Source organism: Hyperolius riggenbachi, chromosome 5 (genome assembly GCF_040937935.1).
Source record: "Hyperolius riggenbachi isolate aHypRig1 chromosome 5, aHypRig1.pri, whole genome shotgun sequence".
NCBI lineage: Eukaryota > Metazoa > Chordata > Amphibia > Anura > Hyperoliidae > Hyperolius > Hyperolius riggenbachi.
In genome coordinates this window covers 277591942-277617531 of record NC_090650.1, presented here as the reverse complement: position 1 = coordinate 277617531, position 25590 = coordinate 277591942, and the positions used below count along the sequence as shown (strand labels likewise).

At 45.0% G+C, this 25590-nt stretch overlaps 1 long non-coding RNA gene across 2 annotated transcripts in view; it reads left to right on the top strand.

Moving 5' to 3' along the window:
* The window catches only part of LOC137518745 (uncharacterized), an 86761-nt gene that overhangs the window by 32460 nt on the left and 28711 nt on the right, over window positions 1-25590 (top strand). For both annotated transcript variants that reach the window (XR_011020887.1, XR_011020886.1), the window contains exons 3-4: window positions 1595-1735; window positions 10354-10467. This is a non-coding gene — a long non-coding RNA (uncharacterized lncRNA). The remainder of the gene's footprint in view (window positions 1-1594; window positions 1736-10353; window positions 10468-25590) is intronic.

Sequence of the window (25590 nt, the reverse complement as noted above, 5' to 3'; positions counted from 1 at the left end):
GGAAAGAGGAGAAAGAGAGCTTTAAAATGGTATGCATGTTTCCATAGTTACTGCACTACTTGGAGTCCCTTTAACTTACCAGTTTTGTTTTAGAAAAAGCCCATAGGATACTTACAGAAACACAAGAAGAACATACAAAGTCCTGGCTCAAGTTCAAACCCGAAACCCTAGAATTGAAAGGATAATGCCATTCACTACACTACGATGCCCCCGGGGGAAATGAGAAGTCAAAGAAAATGTGGTTCTTTAGATCAGGCTACCATCTTCTGTTGCTTCATGGTCCAGATCTGACATGTTCATGCTTTCCAGGGGTCAGCATGGGCACTCTGGCTGGTGCAGTGCACTCTGGAGCAGGATGCAGAGCACTGTGTTTTCTGATACCATTCTTTCTTGGCCAACATTACTGTATGTTTTTCAGCAATTTATACTACAGTAGCTCTTATGTGGGACTGGACCAGGCCGGATAGCTTTCACTCTCCATGTAAATCAATACACATGTGACCCTGCTGTCAGTTTAGTGGTGTGGGGGCTCTAAACACTACATACCAAGAACACTCCATGAGACATGTGGCTTTGGAATGTACAAATTCAGCTGTTCAGTCACCACAATTTGGATTCTGTCATAGTTGTAGATCTTTATGCTTGCCCATTTTTTTCTGCTTCCAACAAATTACCTTCAAGAACTGACTATTCACTTGCAGTTTAATGTATCCCACCCCTTGACTTGTGATGATTTTATTGTTGTGGCTGATTAATTGATAAATACGAACACACAGTTTAAAGTGAACCAGAGACAAAGCACCCTCATGTATTTTACCACATATATCAGTGGGAACATTAGAGAAAACACCTACCCTGCTCTCTGTTTCATTCTTCACTGCTCAACCTGCTTCTAATCAGAACTGATAAAATCCCTGACTGAGCATTCAGTCTGGCTTTGCTCAGGAATCATTATAGCTGACTCTGTCTTCTCTGATATCTTTTCAAGCCCAAGCCTGCCCCCTTCTGGCTCTGCTATAATGACTCAGCTATAATGATTCCTGAGCAGAGCCAGACTGAATGCTCAGTCAGGGATTTTATCAGTGCTGATAATAAGCAAGCTGAGCAGTGCTGATAATAAGCAAGCTGAGCAGTGAAGGATGAAACAGAAAACAGGGTAGGTGTTTTCTTTAATGTTCCCACTGATATATATGGTAAAATACATGAGGGTGCTTCGTCTCTGGTTCACTTTAAGCACAGCAGGTAAGAAGTGCATCCTGTATTTGACCCCAGTTAGAAGTGTGGTCAGTTATCTGTCCCCCCCACCCCCAGTAAGAAGTGCTCTGGGCCTGCCTCTCTTATCTATTCGTATTTGAATATGTAGAGCAGCTGCAACGGATCACAAATACATAATCCAGTATCGAGCCCTCTCATCTTCTTCATTGTAGCATATCAACACGCAGAAGTATTCCTCTGTGGAGGTTCAATACATTTCACATGATAGGGTGATGATATAGTGTATTGCAGAATAGTAGAGTAGGTATAGTGTGCTCTGCTTTACTGTTGTGTGTGTGGGTGTGTGTATATAAATGTATTTCTTTATTTATTAATACAGTTAAAGGTCAGCGCTCAGAGAAATATGTGAGTGAAGGAAGAGGAGTACTTAAAGACACTGAAGCTCAACCACAGCTCTAAAGCCACACTGAAGTTTGGTGCAAGATGCTTCTTGTTCTCCATCAAAACAGCTATACCGAAGGTAACAACTGTGACCAAAAGATACAGTACATCCTTTTGATAAAATACATACCTCATCAAAAATAAAACCTTCATGCTTATGTGTTCCCTTTAAAGGGAATGTCCAAGCAAAATAAAAAAATGAGTTTCACTTACCTGGGGCTTCTACCAGCCCCATGCAGCCATCCTGTGCCCTCGTAGTCACTCACTGCTGCTCCAGTCCCCCGCTGGCAGCTTGCCGACCTCGGAGGTCGGCGGGACGCATTGCGTACATTTTTACGCATTCCCGCTAGTGCAGGAACATTAACACATACATTTTTACGCATTACAGGTTCAATGCGTAAAAATGTACGCATTGAACCAGTAACGCGTAAAAATGTATGTGTTAATGTTCCTGCACTAGCGGGAATGCGTAAAAATGTACGCAATGCGTCCCGCCGACCTCTGAGGTCAGCAAGCTGCCAGCGGGGGACTGGAGCAGCAGTGAGTGACTACGAGGGCACAGGATGGCTGCATGGGGCTGGCAGAAGCCCCAGGTAAGTGAAACTCATTTTTTTATTTTGCTTGAACCTTCCCTTTAAGGGAACCTTAACAGAGATGGATATGGATGTTTCCTTTTAAACAATACCAGTTGCTTGGCACTCCTGATGATCTCTTTTGCTGCAGTAGTGGCTGAATCACACACCTGAAACAAGCATGCAGCTAATTCAGTCTGACTTCAGTCAGAGCACCTGATCTGCATGCCTGTTCAGGGGCTGTGGCTAAAAGTATTAGAGACACAGGATCAGCAGGGGAGTCAGGCAACTGGTATTATTTTTAAAGGAAAAATCCATATACTTCTCAGTTTAGGTTCCCTTTAATCATACTCCTTAATAATAGTTTGATTACATATCAACCATCAGTATGAAACATGTAAGTTTGGTGGTGTGATCCTTAATGTGGCTCATATTTTAATAAAGAATTGATTTTGTGGATGAAGTGGATGACTTCCGTATATCCAGTTTGGCAGATGAGAACAATGCATCCCAGTAAACCTATAGTCATAAGACAGCAATCAGCACACACATATCAGCAGAATGGAGAAAACTATATTTGCAAGCCAATTAGCGAGTCAAGAGCAAGAAGTGTTCTTCCATACAGAGAACACAGGCTAAGTACTCTTCAAAAGTTAAAAACATACCTTATATAGTCCAATGTCATAAAAATACACATATTGATCCACATAGTCAGGCATATACAGTGGCTTGCAAAAGTATTTGGCCCCCTTGAAGTTTTCCACATTTTGTCACATTACTGCCACAAACATGAATCAGTTTTATTGGAATTCCACGTGAAAGACCAATACAAAGTGGTGTACACGTGAGAAGTGGAACGAAAATCATACATGATTCCAAACATTTTTTACAAATAAATAACTGCAAAGTGGGGTGTGCGTAATTATTCAGCCCCCTTTGATCTGAGTGCAGTCAGTTGCCCATAGGCATTGCCTGATGAGTGCTAATGACTAAATAGAGTGCACCTGTGTGTAATCTAATGTCAGGCCAAATACAGCTCTGTGACGGCCTCAGAGGTTGTCTAAGAGAATATTGGGAGCAACAACACCATGAAGTCCAAAGAACACATCAGACAAGTCAGGGATAAAGTTATTGAGAAATTTAAAGCAGGCTTAGGCTACAAAAAGATTTCCAAAGCCTTGAACATCCCACGGAGTACTGTTCAAGAGATCATTCAGAAATGGAAGGAGTATGGCACAACTGTAAACCTACCAAGACAAGGCCGTCCACCTAAACTCACAGGCCGAACAAGGAGAGCACTGATCAAAAATGCAGTCAAGAGGCCCATGCTGACTCTGGACGAGCTGCAGAGATCTACAGCTCAGGTGGGGGAATCTGACCATAGGACAACTATTAGTCGTGCACTGCACAAAGTTGACCTTTATGGAAGAGTGGCAAAAAGAAAGCCATTGTAACAGAAAAGCATAAGAAGTCCCGTTTGCAGTTTGCCACAAGCCATGTGGGGGACACAGCAAACATGTGGAAGAAGGTGCTCTGGTCCGATGAGACCAAAATGGAACTTTTTGGCCAAAATGCAAAACGCTATGTGTGGCAGAAAACTAACACTGCACATCACTCTAAACACACCATCCCCACTGTCAAATATGGTGGTGGCAGCATCATGCTCTGGGGGTGATTCTCTTCAGCAGGGACAGGAAAGCTGGTAAGAGTTGATGGGAAGATGGATGGAGCCAAATACAGGGCAATATTGGAAGAAAACCTCTTGGAGTCTGCAAAAGACTTGAGACTGGGGCGGAGGTTCACCTTCCAGCAGGACAACGACCCTAAACATAAAGCCAGGGCAACAATGGAATGGTTTAAAACAAAGCATATCCAAGTGTTAGAATGGCCCAGTCAAAGTCCATATCTAAATCCAATCGAGAATCTGTGGCAAGATGTGAAAACTACTGTTCACAAACGCTGTCCATCTAATCTGACTGACCTGGAGCTGTTTTACAAAGAAGAATGGGCAAGGATTTCAATCTCTAGATGTGCAAAGCTGGTAGAGACATACCCTAAGACTGGCAGCTGTGATTGCAGAAAAAGGTGGTTCTACAAAGTATTGACTAAGGGGGCTGTATAATTACGCACACCCCACTTTGAAGTTATTTATTTGTAAAAAAATGTTTGGAATCATGTATAATTTTCGTTCCAATTCTCACGTGTACACCACTTTGTATTGGTCTGTCATGTGGAATTCCAATAAAATTGATTCATGTTTGTGGCAGTAATGTGACAAAATATGGAAAACTTCAAGGGGGCTGAATACTTTTGCAAGCCACTGTAAGATGGATAAACTCATTGCCTCCTTCCTCTCATGTAGAACTGTGCGGATGATTGGTCAAAGTCCACGGCTGAGCTTGTTGCCTGCTGTTAGTGGGGTAGTAGGTTTGGTCTCCTAGTGATATGACATGGTACAATTGTTTGGTGATTTTGTAGACACACTAGATAGGCCAGTCTGAAATCAACAAGCTACATGGATGCCTGTGTTAGACAATGTTGTGTGCAAATCCCCGCCCCCAGGATGACTGAATTCAGTGGAGGGAATGAGGGTCCCATCAAAGGTTTGCTAGATATGCCTCAGTCCCAGTCACTCGAAAATATGTAGTAATTAGTGCTTCAGCCAACACCCCTGTTGCTCAACTCTGTATAAGACCCAAAGCCAAATGATACCGTATTTTCCGCCGTATAAGACGCACTTTTTCTCCCCCCAAAATGGGGAGAAAAAGTCCCTGCGTCTTATACGGCAAAGGCAGGGAATCCCCAACTTCCGAACGCCCGCTGATATAAACCGCCGACCCGCCGCCATGTTGGGGATTCCCTGCCTTTGTGTCCACTTCCCCCTTGCGACTCCTGGTCCCCGTGCTGCAGTACATGGCCGCAACTTACCTAGTCAATGCTCCCGCGGCGATGTCCGACCTCTGCGCCCCCCCCCCGCTAGCCTCCTCTCCCTCCCCCTCGTCTCTCCTGGCCCCCCCTGTGCTGTAATGTATGGCGGCAGCTTACCTTCCAAGCGCCCGCGGTGAATGCAGACATCGGTCTCCACGCTACTTCTCGCTCTTGTGTCTGGCTTGTACTGACGTCATCAGTACAAGCCGGACACAAGAGCGAGAAGTAGCGTGGAGACCGATGTCTGCATTCACCACAGGCGCTTGGAAGGTAAGCTGCCGCCACACATTACAGCACAGGGGGGGCCAGGAGAGACGAGGGGGAGGGAGAGGAGGCTAGCGGGGGGGAGCGCAGAGGTCGGACATCGCCGCGGGAGCATTGACTAGGTAAGTTGCGGCCATGTACTGCAGCACGGGGACCAGGAGACCACATGAAGGAGATAGGGGGAATGTATGGGAGGCACACTGGGGACATGGAGGCACACTGGGCACATGGAGGCACACTGGGCACATGGAGGCACACTGGGGACATGGAGGCACACTGGGTACATGGGGAGGCACACTGGGGACATGGAGGCACACTGGGGACATGGAGGCACACTGGGGACATGGAGGCACACTGGGGACATGGGGAGGCACACTGGGGACATGGGGAGGCACACTGGGGACATGGGGAGGCACACTGAGGACATGGGGAGGCCCACTGGGCACATGGGGAGGCCCACTGGGCACATGGGGAGGCACACTGGGCACATGGGGAGACATATTGGACATATGGGGCAAACATGGGTGACACAGGAGGACATATGGGGGAACACAGGAGCACACATCAGGACACATGGGGAGACACGAGGACACCATTTGGGCTTGAACATGTACAAGACGCTCCTGGAACATGGACGCATCAGGTTTAGTATGTATATTTTTTTTCCCCTGGTTTTTGCCCTCTAAACCTAGGTGCGTCTTATATTCCGGAGCGTCTTATACGGCGCGAAATACGGGTAATTAAAAGGTTTTTAGTCAGAAGGTCAGGACTGGAGGATCAGATATGGTCAGTTTGAAGTATGCTTTGTAAACCTTTGTTGTCCTACCTTGTGGGCCTCTAGTGATGTTGGGGCCAAGGTTGAGGCTCTCTAGACCCAGTTAGTTGCCTATCATTGACCTACTCTGTCAACAACAAGCCTTAACCATCATCAAACCTCGTTACTATTTCTGACCTTAGAAGCTTCACTTTGGCAATATTTACTGACATATGAGGGAAGATGGTTTCTTTGTTAACACTGTTACTATTAATTTATTGAAAATAGGTGCTGGCTGTGGGTGTATGCATGTGATTTCCACCGCAGAAATACTAAGTTCATGTTTGCTGGATTGCCTGTGTTCTCCAGCTTGAGACAAAGTTAGGCAATCCACCCATATACCTTCCTGTATTATCTTCCAAACTCCATGTACCTGTCAGGCTTGTCTGGTCACCTGCTATGAGTCAGGCTGTATACCCATGTGACTGACCTATAGCCCAGCCCTAACGCCTGCGGAAACTCCTGCCTGATACAAACTACAATACCCTGCAGGCAGATGTAGCATACAAACTGACAGACAGCAATCACCAAACACATCAATGAGCAATGCAAACACAATATACTTAATAGTCACCTGAGGCCTATAGGCTGAGGCAATCCAGATGATGACAAGATAGCAGGTTGGGGCTGAAGTATAATCACTATACAGATGCGTGGTCAAACAGGCCAGAGTCAGTCCGGGCAGAGTTCATTGAAGTCCTTTTACAAGCAGTGGTCAGTCCAGGCGGCAGTCAGGGGAATCTGGGTACTAGCTGAGTCGGCAACGGGTAATCCAATAGAGAAGCGTGGTCAGGTACAGGCAGAGGTCGGCAATGATAAGGCAATCTATAAGAAGCTTAGTCAAGAGACAGACAGAAGTCGGCAGCAAGACAGGCAACTTGGTGTGAGCGCAGTCTCAGCAACAAGCCCAGCATTGGCTATCACGGGCCATGACAGAGGGCGCTCACCTTTCATTTATACAAGGACTAACCAATCAGAAAGTAAAGGAATCCAAAGGAACCAATCAACAGAGAGCGTGTCAGCAGGGAGGCTGACACGCAATGCACACACGTGGTTAATGTTTACAGCGGCGGAGTGCATACTGAGAGCGCGCCTGCTGCTTATCCAATGGGAGCTGAGCGCCATGCATAGGTCTCAGCGTTCCGCGGCCATGAGCGCCCACCGGATCTTACACTACCAAAATAGTATATACAGTAGAACCCTCTTTTCATAGTAGTCTTAGAACCAACATTTTGTAGCAAGAGCCACAGGAAAAGCAGTAATCGGTGCTGGTGTGTTACAGTTAATATCTGTCAATGTTAACGTTATATTTCATCAGCTGATGTGTAACATTTGCACATGGTAGTGATTTTATTCCGCAGCAACAGTAATTGTTGCAATGACATGAATAACCGGAATATACACGTTACAGCCTTCACGGCAGAGAAATGAATGTTTAAACATATTGCTTCCTTAGAAAAAGACTTTCAAGCAGTGTTAACAGTGCTAAAGAGAGATGAGTGACTTCTTTAGCTTGTCAATATGACAGGAGCCTCCCAAAGGCAGCACCTTTTTTCTCCATCCGCTTTCATAATTGGAATCAGTATCTGTGTGCGTTTGTCATGCTGAAACTCTTAGCAAAGCTTGCTGTCATTACTCTCTTCTGTCTCGTATGTGCTGGTCTCCAGCAGGGATAGCAAGCTTTTCCCGTGTGGTGCTTGCAAAATAACTAGATAGAAGTTGCACATTAAACAATGAAGACAGCTTGAAAATAGGGGATCTTAATTGACTGAGACACAAATGTCATGGAACAGATGGCAAGATGATTTAAGCCACTAAAGGTTTGAATAACACTACAGACAGCATCAAATGGAAATGCTAAAAACTGTACTCTTATGATTGCAGATGCCCTTGTTTTAGACACTTATTACATCTGAAACTTTATGAATTTCTTTCTCCAGTAAAGACAGATGGTCATTATTCTTTACTTGTACAATTTGAATGTAACAGTTTTTAGAAATTAGGGTCATTTGAGAACCACAGTGACTGTTCTCTATAACTATATAAAAGTAAAGTTTTTATGCTCAGAATCCTTGCGACCATAGATTTAATGTTTCACAGATTGTTTTCTGAATAAAAAGATGATAAGCATTCAGCAGGCCACCCAGGGCATAAAGGCTATTCAGAACCACCCAATTAGGACGTATTGGAAATTTTGAAGATCTGAAAGGATCATAAATACTTAACGGGCCCTGCCTAGGCTTTTATGCATGAAAAGAAAGAACCATTGGTGTTCACAACCAGGCCCAAACATCTGACAGCGCACTGCTTGCCAAAATTGCTGTTCTGCTAGTATTAGTGGTTTGCTTTATGCACCCAAACTTTACTTGCTGCTTTCTCTTCCTTTCTTTGCATTTCAAAAATAGCCACTGGCTGTTTTATACTGGCCTGAATACCACTACAGCAAGCCAGGCCATCTGGCCTGGTATATCGCATACTGTATATGAGGGCTGCTTTTCCTTGTATGTATAGCCTTGATTAAAACCATTTCCAGGCTCCAAGGGTTGGATGAAGGCTTGGCGGCATGCAAGCTTTGATCATTATAACCAGCGTTGAGACCTGATGCTGCTGTCATGGCAAGACTCTCTCTCCATCATCAACACTATGTCAAAAAGAGCAATGGGAGCTACACTGGCTACTAGAGGCTCCTGGTTAATGCATGTCCTGGGAAGCATTACTCAACCTGTGACATGCATAAGCCCGGGGGTGTTTATAGGATTCTTCTGCCCAGTAAAAGAATACTCAGAATAACAGTTTTGGCATAGACAGATTGAAATCTCAGTGCATGTTTAGAAATGGCAATACATTTAGGGAACTGCTAATGATAGACAGTATATATAAGGGAATTTCAAATAAACTAACCTACACAATGTGGCACTTTTTAACAGAAACACTTGTCTACGAGAAGGTTGCCCTCCGATTTACAGAACGGATCACACACTCCCTGCTAAGCCCCAATTTAAATTGGTGATAGCAATCTCTAAGTGCCCCTTCTAATTTCCAGATCACTCTTCTCATAATCCTGATTGCTCACTCATTTTGATAGTAGTCCATAGTAAACAGCAAATAAAGCTTTCCTCAAACAAAAAAAATCACAGTTCCTGTAAAAACGGCTTTTCAATAAAAATAATAACGGAAAGACTCATGGGGTACAAAGTACATTTAACCGAACACTAGGGGCCTGATTCACAAAGCGGTGATAACTCAGTTATCACGCCTAAAAGACTTTAGGCGTGATAACCTTTGCACTAGCAAAGTTATCACCGCTTTGTGCTCTAACTCGCGCGAAGCTCCCGCGCGCAAAGTTTTGCGCGCAAAGTCTCATAGGGCTTAATGGGCACTTCGTGTGAAGCACGGTGCGCTGCGCGCGCAAAACTTTGCGCGCGGGAGTTGGCGCGAATTCCTTCAGATCACGTGATAAAGGGCTTTTCACAGGCGTGCAAAGTGTTTGCACCGCTTTGTGAATCAGGCCCTTGGAATCCAGCGCAGGAGGTTTGGGCGCAGCCGGCGCCACCATAGACCGTAATAGGAATTACGGCTATAGCGGCGCACACTGAGTAACTTCGGCACCGTCGGAAGACAGAGCTGAAGTGACTTTTATAATACTGTAATTAACGGCGCCAGAAATCGATGGAAGCCGAATTACGGACTTCCCTACCATCCACTTCGACCTTGAGAGGGAATAGTTATTAACGCCGCCAGGAGTTCTGTAGGACCAGGGTTAGCAATATACCGGCTATATCTTGTGCCCAAGTCTCCCGCCACTTTTTCATAGGTATGCCATTTAACCAAGGTCAGGGCATTACGCCTTTAGAAGTTTTTATATTTTGCGTCTCCAGCTCCGCCCACCTGATGTGAAATAATTTTGTCAACATGACTCGTCAATTACACATGTCACCATGGTAGCAGAATGCTTTTACATATTTCACTTCGGCACTGCTGGTGCTTAGGTTATGCTGGGGAATGTCATAATAGTTCTTGTTTAGTCTTATAACATGTTATATTGCGTTTTGCTAGACCTTCTATTTTTTTTGTAGTTTTAACATTCTTGAAATGTCTTTATATCTTGTTTGTACAAAGAATTTGAAGGGTATAAACTGCTCCTGATGAATCGATCTTACAAAAGGAGGAGTCATGTAAGGCGTGGGCAGAACATAGGACATGGTTAAAACTACTTTGATAACACTTTTGCTGGTAAGTGAATTTCCATGCTAATCTGGATTTGTTGTACTTCTGTATGCTATTATCAAAATGCATGTACTAGGGGCGTAACAATAGACCCTGCAAGGGATGCCTCCGCAGGGGGGCCCAGAACCCACACGGAGCCCCATGAGGGAAAAAGTTTGAGAGACTGACAAGCAACTAAGGGCATGGAGAGAAAATGTATTTTACTCTCGTACCATTGTTATGTTGACTGCATGTGTCCACCACACAGATAAGGAATCATACACACTTTGGAATTTGTACACTGTCCCTGCTCCCTAGGGTTCGTAAAAAAACATCTGTCTCACACTGCAGCAGTTCATGTACAACGTTACAAACAAAGGAGTCACGGTTGGAAAAAAAAGTTGTAGACCTTCCATCAGAAGAGATTCCTAGATTCTTATCACACACAGGCTAGTGACCTGACCTTATGGTGTCTGATTACTGGACACAGTGGAATGGGAAAGATTGATGTCTGACTAGCTGCCTCATTGAGAGCTTGTTGTCTCTCATACTGAGTCCGAGATCGATCCCCTAATAACAGTATCAATCAGTGATATTCTGAACGTTTTGCCAAAGTTACAGTGAATATATCTTATGTTCAGCATGTCATTGTTGTTCCTCCATATAGCATGTGCTCTCATGTAGTATATTAATACGGCTGTGTGTGTATGTATGTACTGGAAGCAGAGCTGTGACAAATCCTTGTCGGCTGCAAGGGGCTGGAGGAAGCCCCGGGTAAGTAGATCTGTGGGTAGCATAGATTGCCTGACATAGCCTTTAACCACTTCCACACCATGTTATTTTATGCTGATCTGTGCAGCGTGGGCTCTCCAGCCCACAGCACAGATCAGCTAGCAGCCAGGGCGATCAGACTTCCCCCCTTTTTTCCCCACTAGGGGGATGTCCTGCTGGGGGGGGTCTGATCGCCGCCGGCTGCTTGCGCTTGCGGGGGGGGGCTCTTCAAAGCCCCCCTCCGCAGCGCTTCCTGGCCTCCTTCCCCTTCCCTCCCTCTCCCTCCCCCTGTGAGCGGCGCAGGACGGATTTCCGTCCTGCGCCTGATGGGATAGGCTTTAGCCTATCAGATGCCGGTGATCCCCGGCCAATCAGAGGCCGGGGATCGCCGATCTCCTCTACGGCGCTGCTATGCAGCAGCGCCGTATACATGTAAACACCGGGGAAGATCTTCCCTGTGTGTTTACATTTACCCTGCGAGCCGCCGATCGACTGCGCAGCCTGTGTGCGCCCGCCCGACGTACGCTTGGGGAGCATGCCGGGACCTAGTACGCGGCGGGAGGCGGGCAATAGGCTGCGCAGTCGCGCTAGCGACAAAGCGTACTGCGCAGCCGCGGAGCAAGGCGGCGGCCATATTAGAGGTGGCATCCATGCGACCCGTTCGGTGGGGTCGGGCCGAGCCGTAGGGGAACAATAAGACGTGCATTGATGGCGGAACAGAGCGGAGGACGGGCAGGACGTCCTCCGTGGATTCTGCAAAAAAAAGGTATAGTGTGATTTTATTAATTTTGGCCTCGGAAGTCCTTTAAGTCTAAGTATTTTTCTCTGCATGGAGAAAACACATTGGTCCTTTTCCTGTGCAGAAAGCAAGGGGGGGAGGGGGGAGGCTTCCAAAGTTTCGCAGGGGGGCCCAGTGATGTCTAGTTACGCCCCTGGCATGAACAAACAGGTTTGTTTGTTCATGAGATCATTGAAAACTGCACCCACAGCTTGCCAATGATCTATATTGAATGATCTTTTAACAGGCTGGTCCCAAATGTGTGTTGGTGTGGTAAAGGCTTCACCTGTGCAGTATAAACGCAAGTGGCATTTATAAAGTTAGTGTCCAGTTTAAATTTGTATTCAACTAACCCTTCCTTTAGTAACACAAACTTAAGGACGTGGGAAGCCTCTGGATTATCTAGTGGCTTTCCTCTACTGAGGTAAGTATCTTTTACTGTTTTTAAAGCAGTGCCTCATTTTTTTTAGTTTGCAGAGTTCAACAATCACTGCTATTCCATATCTCCTGTTAAACTCACTATCCAAAGAAACTATTGCAGACAAGCCCAACAGTGGCTGAGTCAATACATTTTGCCCCTCACCGCCTTTAGTGGCTTGCAGAAGTAACTTTCTGTCTCCACAGAGTTTTAACCACTTCCCGACCGCCGTATGTACAATTGGCGGCCGGGAAGTGCACCCCGCAAGGACCGCCGTATTGACAATTGGCGGCGGTCCTTGTAGGGGCATGGGCGGAGCGATCGCGTCATCAGTGACGCGATCCTCCGCCTCCGCCTGGCGCCGCTCACCCGCCGCAACATCCCGCCGGCCATACGGAAGCGCCGGCGGGATGTTAACCCCGCGATCGCCGCATACAAAGTGTATAATACACTTTGTAATGTTTACAAAGTGTATTATACAGGCTGCCTCCTGCCCTGGTGGTCCCAGTGTCCGAGGGACCACCAGGGCAGGCTGCAGCCACCCTAGTCTGCACCAAGCACACTGATTTTTCCCCCCCCCCTGCCCCAGATCGCCCACAGCACCCATCAGACCCCCCCCTGCCCACCCCCCAGACCCCTGTTTGCACCCAATCACCCCCCTAATCACCCATCAATCACTCCCTGTCACTATCTGTCAACGCTATTTTTTTTTTTATCCCCCACCCTGCTCCCTGCCCCCTCCTGATCACCCCCCACCCCTCAGATTCTCCCCAGACCCCCCCCCCCAGACCACCCCCCCTGTTTACTGTATGCATCTATCCCCCTGATCACCTGTCAATCACCTGTCAATCACCTGTCAATCACCTGTCAATCACCCATCAATCACCCGTCAATCACCCCCTGTCACTGCCACCCATCAGCCAGCCCCTAACCTGCCCCTTGCGGGCAATCTGATCACCCCCCCACACCAATAGATCGCCCGCAGATCCGACATCAGATCACCTCCCAAATCCATTGTTTACATCTATTCTCTCCTCTAAACACACACTAATTACCCATCAATCACCCATCAATCACCCCCTATCACCACCTGTCACTTTTACCTATCAGATCAGACCCTAATCTGCCCCTTGCGGGCACCCAATCACCCGCCCACACGCTCAGATTGCCCTCTGACCCCCCCTTATCAATTCACCAGTGCATTAATTACATCTGTTCTTCCCTGTAATAACCCACTGATCACCTGTCAATCACCTGCCAATCACCTATCACCCATCAATCACCCCCTGTCACTGCCACCCATCAATCAGCCCCTAACCTGCCCCTTGCGGGCAATCTGATCACCCACCCACACCAATAGATCGCCCGCAGATCCGACATCAGATCACCACCCAAGCGCAGCGTTTACATCTATTCTCTCCTCTAAACACCCACTAATTACCCATCAATCACCCCCTATCACCACCTGTCACTGTTACCCATCAGATCAGACCCTAATCTGCCCCTTGCGGGCACCCAATCGCCCGCCTACACGCTCAGATTGCCCTCAGACCCCCCCTTATCAATTCGCCAGTGCAATATTTACATCTGTTCTCCCCTGTAATAACCCACTGATTACCTGTCAATCACCTATCAATCACCCATCAATCACCCCCTGTCACTGCCACCCATCAATCACCCCCTGTCACTTCCACCCATCAACCACCCGCTGTCACTGCCACCCATCAATCAGCCCCTAACCTGCCCCTTGCGGGCAAACTGATCACCCACCCACACCAATAGATCGCCCGCAGATCCGACATCAGATCACCACCCAAGCGCAGTGTTTCCATCTATTCTCTACCCTAAACACCCACTAATTACCCATCAATCACCCCCTGTCACTGCTACCTATCAGATTAGACCCCTATCTGCCCCTAGGGCACTCAATCACCCGCCCACACCCTCAGAATGCCCTCAGACCCCAGCCCTGATCACCTCGCCAGTGCATTGCTTGCATCTATTCCCCCCTCTAATCACACCTTGAGACACCCATCAATCACCTCCTGTCACCCCCTAGCACACCTACCCATCAGATCAGGCCCCAATTTGCCCCGTGTGGGCTCCTGATCACTCGGCCAATCCCTCAGATCCCCCTCAGACCCCCTTCCGATCACCTCCCCAGTGCATTGATTGCATCTATTTTCCCCTCTAACCACCCCCTGAGACACCCATCAATCACCTCCTGTCACCCCCCTAGCACTCCTATCCATCAGATCAGGCCCAATACAACCTGTCATCTAAAAGGCCACCCTGCTTATGACCGGTTCCACAAAATTCGCCCCCTCATAGACCACCTGTCATCAAAATTTGCAGATGCTTATACCCCTGAACAGTCATTTTGAGACATTTGGTTTCCAGACTACTCACGGTTTTGGGCCTGTAAAATGCCAGGGCGGTATAGGAACCCCACAAGTGACCCTATTTTAGAAAAAAAGACACCCCAAGGTATTCTGTTAGGTGTATGACGAGTTCATAGAAGATTTTATTTTTGTCAAAAGTTAGCGGAAATTAATTTTTATTGGTTTTTTTTCACAAAGTCATTTTTCACTAACTTGTGACAAAAAATAAAATCTTCTATGAACTCGCCATACACCTAACGGAATACCTTGGGGTGTCTTCTTTCTAAAATGGGGTCACTTGTGGGGTTCCTATACTGCCCTGGCATTTTAGGGGCCCTAAACCGCGAGGAGTAGTCTAGAAAACAAATGCTTCAAAATGACCTGTGAATAGGACGTTGGGCCCCTTAGCGCACCTAGGCTGCAAAAATTGTCACACATGTGGTACCGCTGTACTCAGGAAAAGTAGTATAATGTGTTTTGGGGTGTATTTTTACACATACCCATGCTGGATGGGAGAAATTTCTATGTAAATGGACAATTGTGTGTAAAAAAATCAAACAATTGTCATTTACAGAGATATTTCTCCCACTTAGCATGGGTATGTGTAAAAATACACCCCAAAACGCATTATACTACTTCTCCTGAGTACGGCGGTACCACATGTGTGACACTTTTTTACACCCTAAGTACGCTAAGGGGCCCAAAGTCCAATGAGTACCTTTAGGATTTCACAGGTCATTTTGCGACATTTGGTTTCAAGACTACTCCTCACGGTTTAGGGCCCCTAAAATGCCAGGGCAGTATAGGAACCCCACAAATGACCCCATTCTAGAAAGAAGACACCCAAAGGTATTCCGTACGGAGTATGGTGAGTTCATAGAAGATTTTATTTTTTGTCACAAGTTAGCGGAAAATGACACTTTGTGAAAAAAAACTATTAAAATCAATTTCCGCTAACTTGTGACAAAAAAATAAAAACTTCTATGAACTCACCATACTCCTAACGGAATACCTTGGGGTGTCTTCTTTCTAAAATGGGGTCATTAGTGGGGTTCCTATACTGCCCTGGCATTTTAGGGGCCCTAAACCGTGAGGAGTAGTCTTGAAACAAAAATGACCTGTGAAATCCTAAAGGTACTCATTGCACTTTGGGCCCCTTAGTGCAGTTAGGGTGCAAAAAAGTGCCACACATGTGGTATCGCCGTACTCGGGAGAAGTAGTATAATGTGTTTTGGGGTGTATTTTTACACATACCCATGCTGGGTGGGAGAAATACCTCTGTAAATGACAATCTTTTGATTTTTTTACACACAATTGTCCATTTACAGAGGTATTTCTCCCACCCAGCATGGGTATGTGTAAAAATACACCCCAAAACACATTGTACTACTTCTCCTGAGTACGGCGATACCACATGTGTGGCACTTTTTTGCACCCTAACTGCGCTAAAGGGCCCAAAGTCCAATGAGTACCTTTAGAATTTCACAGGTCATTTTGAGAAATTTCGTTTCAAGACTACTCCTCACGGTTTAGGGCCCCTAAAATGCCAGGGCAGTATAGGAACCCCACAAATGACCCCATTTTAGAAAGAAGACACCCCAAGGTATTCCGTTAGGAGTATGGTGAGTTCATAGAAGATTTTATTTTTTGTCAAAAGTTAGTGGAAAATGACACTTTGTGAAAAAACACAATTAAAATCAATTTCCGCTAACTTTTGACAAAAAAATAAAATCTTCTATGAACTCACTATACTCCTAACGGAATACCTTGGGGTGTCTTCTTTCTAAAATGGGGTCATTTGTGGGGTTCCTATACTGCCCTGGCATTTTAGGGGCCCTAAACCGTGAGGAGTAGTCTTGAAACGAAATTTCTCAAAATGACCTGTGAAATTCTAAAGGTACTCATTGGACTTTGGGCCCTTTAGCGCAGTTAGGGTGCAAAAAAGTGCCACACATGTGGTATCGCCGTACTCAGGAGAAGTAGTATAATGTGTTTTGTGGTGTATTTTTACACATACCCATGCTGAGTGGGAGAAAGATCTCTGTAAATGGACAATTGTGTGTAAAAAAAATTAACAAATTGTCATTTACAGAGATATTTCTCCCACCCAGCATGGGTATGTGTAAAAATACACCCCAAAACACATTATACTACTTCTCCTGAGTACGGCAATACCACATGTGTGGCACTTTTTTGCACCCTAACTGCGCTAAGGGGTCCAAAGTCCAATGAGCACCTTCAGGCTTTACAGGGGTGCTTACAATTTAGCACCCCCCAAAATGTCAGGACAGTAAACACACCCCACAAATGACCCCATTTTGGAAAGTAGACACTTCAAGGTATTCAGAGAGGAGCATGGTGAGTCCGTGGCAGATTTCATTTTTTTTTGTCGCAAGTTAGAAGAAATGGAAACTTTTTTTTTTTTTTTTTTTCTTCACAAAGTGTCATTTTCCGCTTACTTGTGACAAAAAATAATATCTTCTATGAACTCACTATGCCTCTCAGTGAATACTTTGGGATGTCTTCTTTCCAAAATGGGGTCATTTGGGGGGTATTTATACTATCCTGGAATTCTAGCCCCTCATGAAACATGACAGAGGGTCAGAAAAGTCAGAGATGCTTGAAAATGGGAAAATTCACTTTTTGCACCATAGTTTGTAAACGCTATAACTTTTACCCAAACCAATAAATATACACTGAATGGGTTTTTTTTTATCAAAAACATGTTTGTCCACATTTTTCGCGCTGCATGTATACAGAAATTTTACTTTATTTGAAAACTGTCAGCACAGAAAGTTAAAAAAATCATTTTTTTGCCAAAATTCATGTCTTTTTTGCTGAATATAATAAAAAGTAAAAATCGCAGGAGCAATCAAATAGCACTAAAAGAAAGCTTTATTAGTGACAAGAAAAGGAGCCAAAATTCATTTAGGTGGTAGGTTGTATGAGCGAGCAATAAACCGTGAAAGCTGCAGTGGTCTGAATGGAAAAAAAGTGGCCGGTCCTTAAGGGGTAGAAAGCCCTAGGTCCTCAAGTGGTTAAAGCTGTTCTGTAGTGGTATATAAAAACAAAAAGTGTCACTTACCTGGGGCTTCTAACAATCCCCTGCAGATATCCGTGCACGTCCTCACTCCCGCTTGCTTCTCCCGAAGCTTACTGTGCAGGCGCTTTAGGAAATTTTCTCATACTGTGTCTGCGCAGAAAGCTCCCAGATAAACAAAAGAGAGGGAGCACTGTTTCCAAAAACGAGTATGCAGCGTGCCCAAGGTCTCTCTCCAGTGCCTCCTGGGAAGTGCAGTCCAGATAAAATAGAAAGGACCGGCACCGCTGTCTTGTATCAAAGCTCTTTTAATAGCACCAAAGAGGCAGCAGTGACAGACTGCTGTTTCGGTTTACATTTTTATCAAACTGCTCAAAGCCACATGGCTTTGAGCAGTTTGATAAAGGTGTAAACCGAAACAGCAGTCTGTCACTACTGCCACTTTGGTGCTATTAAAAGAGCTTTGATACAAGACAGCGGTGTCGGTCCTTTCTGTTTTATCAGTAAGCTCCCAGAGACGTAAGCGGCCAAGGCAGTGCAGTTGCAGTGACATTTGTCTAGTTAGACGAATAATTGGAAGGTGACCGGGGTGGGAACTTGAGTAAGTTAAATATAACGCACCATGGCCCACGTGCAATTCACATTTCCTCCTAGGAGGTCATTTTCCATCTTCTATTTAAAAAATCTTTTCCGCAATTTGCAACTGACAAATTACCACAACGTAGATGAAAAAGTACTATCAAAAGTATTTTGAATATTTTCTTGCTTGCTGGTGGCTTAAAATGTATTTTATTAACATGTTGTGAAAACTCAGGAGAAAAAGTGAATTGCTTATGGGCCCATGTCCTGAAATTCCTTGGTGATATTTAATGCTACTGTTTGCAGTTTTTGTGCTCACCTCCACATCCTTACTTCACCACTTGGTGCTATCATGTGCATGGACCTTTTACTGACTCTTTCACTCTGCATTCTGCTATTGACCTGTTTTCTGATTCCAAGTTTGTTTTGCAATTGCCTGTTTTTGTATTTAAATTAATTGTTTGTAGATATGTAGTTAGATAGGTGTTCTTGATTGAATTCATTGTGCAGAACTCCTACCACAAAACAGTTCTCACCTTAAAGAGAACCCGAGGCGAGGTTCTAACAATGAAATCCCCATACAGAGGCTTGGTCTGCTTATAGAGCCCAGCCTCTGTTGCTATTCAGATTCCCCCTAAGCCCCCCCCCCCCATTATTCACAGCCGCGCTGCCTACACTGAGTATGTCAGCAGCGGCTGTGTTTACCTTTGTAATGCCAGTCTCCGCTCTCCCCTGCCTCCTGAATCGCTCCGGTCCCCACCCACGTCCTTTCCCTCCCCGCTGATTGGAGGGAAGGGACGTGGGCGGGGACCGGAGCTCTGCAGGAGGCGGGCTGTGATTAATGGGGTCTCGCTAAGCACAGGGGAGGTTTAAAGAGGAGCTGTTAGGTATAAGGTCTCAGAGAAAATAAACACATATATCAGTAGCTAAAGATTGGCTGTACTTACATTACATATGCATTTCACTGTCCATGTTTGTACTTCACATAATTTTTATATAGTGTTTGCAGAGAATGATGCTCCTGACAGCTCATGGCAGGTTCCATGTTTGTCTGTCTCCTATGAAGCCAAATGTGTCGTCATGTCCTGCCTGCTTCCTGATGATTCCACTCTCACAAACGCTGGTAATGAATAACACTACTGTGCAGTGAATATTAATCAGCCATGTGGCTAGGAACAATAGCGGACTCCTGCAGTGTACTCTGCCCGAGATTTATTAGTGCTGTGAGCTAGACTGTTACATGCTGTTGAAACTTGAGCCTCACTAGCAGCCAGGGGAGGGCCCCAGAATGCTTTGCAGTATCTGTTATTCGGCTTGCGTCCTCCTTAGCAGCCTGGGAATACGGAGCCTTGCTGTCAGCAAACATCTAAAGTAAGAGAGATTTTTAACTGCAGTATTGCCTTTTTGGCTTCCTTCTAAACTGTTTAACACAGGAGAATAGAGGTTTAAATTAGCTTTTGCAGCCTGACAGTTACTCTTTAAGGGGAATCTAAATAGCAACAGAGGCTGGGCTCTTTAGGCAGACCCAGCCTCTGTATGGGGATTTCATTGTTAGAACCCCGCCTCGGGTTCTCTTTAAAACCATAAGCCGTATAACTTACCATGTGCATAACATATATTATTATTGTAGTGTCTCCATCAAATAGTGTAGCGGATGGCCCGAGAAACACTAAACTAGTGAAGGTTATTGGAAGTGGGCCCTCAGGAGTGATTGAGATTAGCTGAATTCGCAATCACGGTTCCTACAGCATTTTTGGAGCAATTTATTGGGGAAAGCAGAGCCCAACATTGCTTTCCTCTAAATTGCTCCGGAAATCACTGCAAAATCACATTGGCAAATCGCTCACAGCCTAGTGAGAGCGATTTACTAACAAATGTGGGCAGCCAGCCTGAGGAAGGTCACAAATGAGCTGTTGTGTACGATGCTAGAAGTGTTATTTTATGGTTATCTTCTGAAGTTTGTGATGATGATGATAATCCTACTCAGGCCTGCATTGGTGTTGTGAGTGAACAAGTTACACAAATGAAAAGTATTGGCTGATGCTGCAAAGTACACCTTCAGCTGTTTATTTTACAGTTATATTCTCTGGCTTGCAGACAAATTGATACAGATGTGTTCATGTTGGATTACATGACGCCATAAAATGAATAGCTATTGGTATTCTATAAGCTGGCAGTACTCTTCAAGTGCTCCTGAAAGTCAATCGCTTAATTTGGTTAATTGCTATCGTGAAATTCTATATTGAAGTTCTGTAAATGCCTCAAGCTGCAGGTGTTATGATATGTTACAGTATAGTTGGCCATATGGTAGAGCTCAGTTGTAGGGAAGCATACTGCCTCATCTATATCATGTCAGCTACATTGTGTACAGATGTTTTGTGAGATGATGTTTAGACATGGTCAGATGGGATCTGTCATTCATTGCTCTGATGTACAAATTATCTGCCATATCTAAATCTAACATGAGAGAGAGATGTGTCACATCTGAATCAATTATGAAGTTACTTTTAGCTATAGATACAGACATACACACGCACATAATCATAGCTCAGCACTGTCTCTATTCTGAAGGCGCATTCCCTTTGGTTTTATGCAAAGACTTGTATGTATACATTTACATTAGAGTCTAGCTTATCCTGAACTCAACTAACCAGAATTCTCAACCAACCAGCATAAATCGCCAGCAGTGGTGAAGGCCAATATCTTAAGGTGGCCATACACTGTTCGATTTGCCATCAGATTCGACCAACAACAGATAGATCCCTCTCTGATCGAATCTAATCAGAGAGGGATCGTATGGCCACCTTTACTGCAAACAGATTGTGAATCGATTTCAGCCTGAAACCGATCACAATCTGTGGAGCTGCCGCTGCTGCCGACCCCCCCCCTGCCCGCATACATTACCTGTTCCGGCCGGTGCCGGAACGCCTGAAGTTCCTGTCCAGGGGAAGTTTAAACAGTAGAGGGCGCTCTACTGCTTAAACTTCCTGCCGAGACAGGAAGTTCAGTGTAGCTGCAGCCCTGGAGCCCAGCGTGGAGAAGAAGCAACGGTGACAGCGGGGACTCGCGCCGGCCGGAACAGGTAATGTATACCAGCTGTATTGCGTCAGTCGTCGGGCATTCGAACTCCGCTATCGACGCACTCCCGACCTGCCGGCGATCGAGAAAAATCTTCCGCACGGACGGATCGACGGGAACGATCGATTTTGGACGGAAATCAATCTCTCTGTCAGCGGTGTGCGCGACGATTTCACAGCCGATTCAATCACTGTCCTCAAATCGGCCGTATAACGGCGGGAAAATCGTTAGGTGTATGGGCCCCTTTAGGCTGTTTGTGGGCTCTGCTGTACTTAAAGATTGGGTTCCATTCTCCCTCAAGGATTATACTTTCAGTTACTGCATTTTGACATTTCATACAGAGTTAATCTGTGTATATAGGGTGGGGTATACTTTTGTATTAATTAGGCTAATTTTTAACACTGAATCTCAAGCAACCAGAAAGCAAACTTATCTGGCATTAACCAATCCCTGTCAGTGCCGGATAACCGAGACTCTGCTGTATTTACTTTCTTAAAGAGTGGCTACATTGTGCAAAGTGTTATGTCTAATCTCTAAATTGCAAGTGCTTATTTTCAAATATTGATATACTAATACTGATATACAAATATTTAAGAATAAAGACTGAGCCGCGTATGCGCAGGACTCTTATGGCGGCCGGTGTGATGACGCAGCGCGGGCAAGCACGCATGACTTCACTCAAAGTCGGTGCATTACCGCAGCCACCAGCGGGACCGCGGAGGGGACCAGGAGGATGCTGGGGACCTCGCGGGCTATGGTGGGCTAGAGAAAGCCACAGGTAAGTCCCGTTTTCTGCTTTAGGACACAGCTCAGGGTCCCTTTAAAAAAAACAAAAACTTTTATTTGGTTTTAAATTTTCTTGCAAAAGTTAATACAGACAAGAAAGTGTGTAAAATATACCCAAAAACTAACCATTGAACAAACAAACAATCTGGGACTACAATACCAGATACAACCAAATGCAAACTAGCAAAAAGGCAAAACTAGACAGTGAGTAAAGGACAAAGCTTTGAACAACCAAATATCCTTTGCAACCTCTAGATACATTTAGCTTACAAAAATATCTGAAACAAAACCTTCACCCCATCTTCTGAGGTAAACTCACATTTGAAATAACAGACACACATTGTTAAAGAGAAACTCCGACCAAGAATTGAACTTAATCCCAATCAGTAGCTGATACCCCCTTTTACATGAGAAATCTATTCCTTTTCACAAACAGACCATCAGGGGGCGCTGTATGACTGATATTGTGGTGAAACCAATCCCACAAGAAGCTCTGAGTACCGTGGTACTCCTGGCAGTTTACTGTCTGTGAACCTTGTTGCATTGTGGGAAATAGCTGTTTACAGCTGTTTCCAACTGCCAAAACAGCATACAGCAGCTACATCACTTGCCAGCAGTAAAAATGTCACCATGTGATAAATGTCAGACTGTAAATCAGGGATTTAAAAGATTTTACAATGGGCAAACACTGACTAAATCATTTATACATAATTATTGTAAAAATGAAGCACTTTTTTGTTACATTATTTTCACTGGAGTTTCTCTTTAAAGCAAATATGCATACAATGAGCCTCGTCAGGCATGTAAAGAGGCCCATGCAGACCAAGGGTCCCTGATGTCACCAAATTTTGAGACATTTCTTTTAACCAAATATGTTTGCTCTAAAATGCGTCCGACTGTCTAGGCCAGGCATGGGCAAACTTGGCCCTCCAGCTGTTTCGGAACTACAAGTCCCACAATGCATTTGCCTTTATGAGTCATGACTGTGGCTGTCAGACTCCTGCATTGTGGGACTTGTAGTTCCTTAACAGCTGGAGGGCCAAGTTTGCCCATGCCTGGTCTAGGCTAAGCATCAGGCTACATGCCAATATATAGCAATATAGAAAGTGATACCAGGAAAATTACTGTAAAAGTGGGTATCCTGAATATTTTAATGCATTCTACTATATATCACTACAGTGCCTCTTTAAGTATTCAGAAACTTCTCTAAAGTCTACTGTATATTTAAAGCAAATTCAGCTTCATTTTACAGCCCAGATCATCATCAGTGTGTGAATGTGAATTACATCTACAGCATAATCATCTATACTGCACTTGGCCAGTTATAATTTTTCCAAAGTTAAGGCAGCCTTTTCTGTGTCCTCAGACTTTCATAAGACACTTTATCAAGATAAAATCTTCCACTGGTTCCATTTCACAAGTTCAAACAACTACGGTAGCAGATTGATATACTTATTTATTATTATGCATTTATTATTATGTAGTATGCAAAATTAAGTTTGTCAGGCTGGGCTTTGTGCATCCAAGCCTTTACATTCTCCTCACACAGCTGAAGAGGAATGGCTTGTCACGGGTCGCACAGATCAGACTGACCCACTTTGCTTTGAAGGTAATTACTATAAATATTTTAACATGATTCTAAGATAAAACTCACGCTGGCAAAGAGTGCTTGAGCTTTCAGGTATGCACCACTCTTACTAGAAAATAATGCAGATTGCTAATGGGCGAGCTCTACCTCTCACTTCACACCCTGCTTGTAATGAATGGGAAGAGTGAGTAATGACTGCAAAGGTCAGGGCTAGGCTGTTCATGTTGGCGCCAATTGTTTACCTAATAATTTTGCTGTGAATCCTGCTGAGGTGAAATGTTAGGTAAATGACTCGGTAACCTTGTGTTCTATGGTTGTGTGTTTAAGTGAAGCAACACCTGCAATGGGCTATAATAACACAAACTTACAGCAGTGAGATATTTATAACATGGTAAACATAGTATTGTCAGAGGCATAAGGGCACAAATTTCATTAGATTTGTAGATTTGCCTACCTGCACTTGCCCATGTTCACTGTACTTTACCTGTATGTACAAATATTGTTCCTGAATGTAGCACAGTGCTAAGAGGGGCTGCACCGCACTGCCAAAGACATGCCTTTGGGGATCACCCCATTAGTATGTGGTAACCCCCCACCTGGCAGCCGGCCAAGCAGGAAGTGACACTCACTTCCTGTGGCCGAAGCAATCATGTGCGTGGAAGAGTATTGCTAAAATCTGCTTCCGCGCATGTGCAACGCATAAAACTTGGGGCGGCATTTTAACAAACACGTCACCACAGAGCCGTGCGGTAATGTATGTGTTTGCCCTCTTGTCGGGAATGCGGAGAAAACATCAATTCCATCGCATCGTGCCGCACCGTCTGGTATGAAAGGCCCCATAGAGTAACATTGGCCTGTGGCGAGGTGTGGTAAAAATGCCGCACCACACCAGTGTGAAAAGGGCCCTGAAGGTGGGCCAAAAAGCACCACATATCTATAAAATGGAATCAATAGAAATGGAGAATAGATGAGAATGAGAGCTGACAGCTTCCTCTTCTCTCACTCTGCTCTTTGAACACCCTATCACTGGGTGCATAGGTACTACTTAGCCTATAAACACATTTGGGTGAAAGCCCAGAAAGACTGTTGTGAACCAGCATCACCTTGGACAAATTGGGGACCAAGTACTGCAGGGTGAGAGTACTATCCACTACGCCACTGGTTGTGAGTTTGGAGGGCAGAGTGAGAGTCAAGGACCTTAGGACAGCCCTTCATGTAGGAAGGGCTTTCATTCATTTACATTCACAAGCTCCTTTGTAGCCTCATAGACATAAATCCCATTGTCAGATGTGATTTTGCTCTGGTAACATGCATTCTTATAAAACATTTTACTATTTTTAAATGAAACCTGAGATTTTTCAGTCACAAGGATTTGTACTTACCTGGGGCTTCTTCCAGTCGCCTGTAGGCTTTGGGCTCCATCAGTGTCCTCCTAGGCCGTTCTGTTCTCTTGCTGTCATCCCCGGCAGTTGGGGACTACTACACATTCATGGCCCTGGCCGCACGTCTCCTTGGTCACTTTTGCAAAAATAGTAATTCCAAGGAGCTTTCCTAACCCACAGAGGCAAATTTAAGTGTACTGCAGTCAAAGTTGGGAAAACAAAAACTGAGCATTTCATTATTTTATTTATGCATATTGTTGTTCTTGGTAGCATTTAAACCCACCGCCCAAGTAACTTACTTCACTGTGTACGTTGATCTTTGTCTAAAGCATAAATAAACATATTCCAA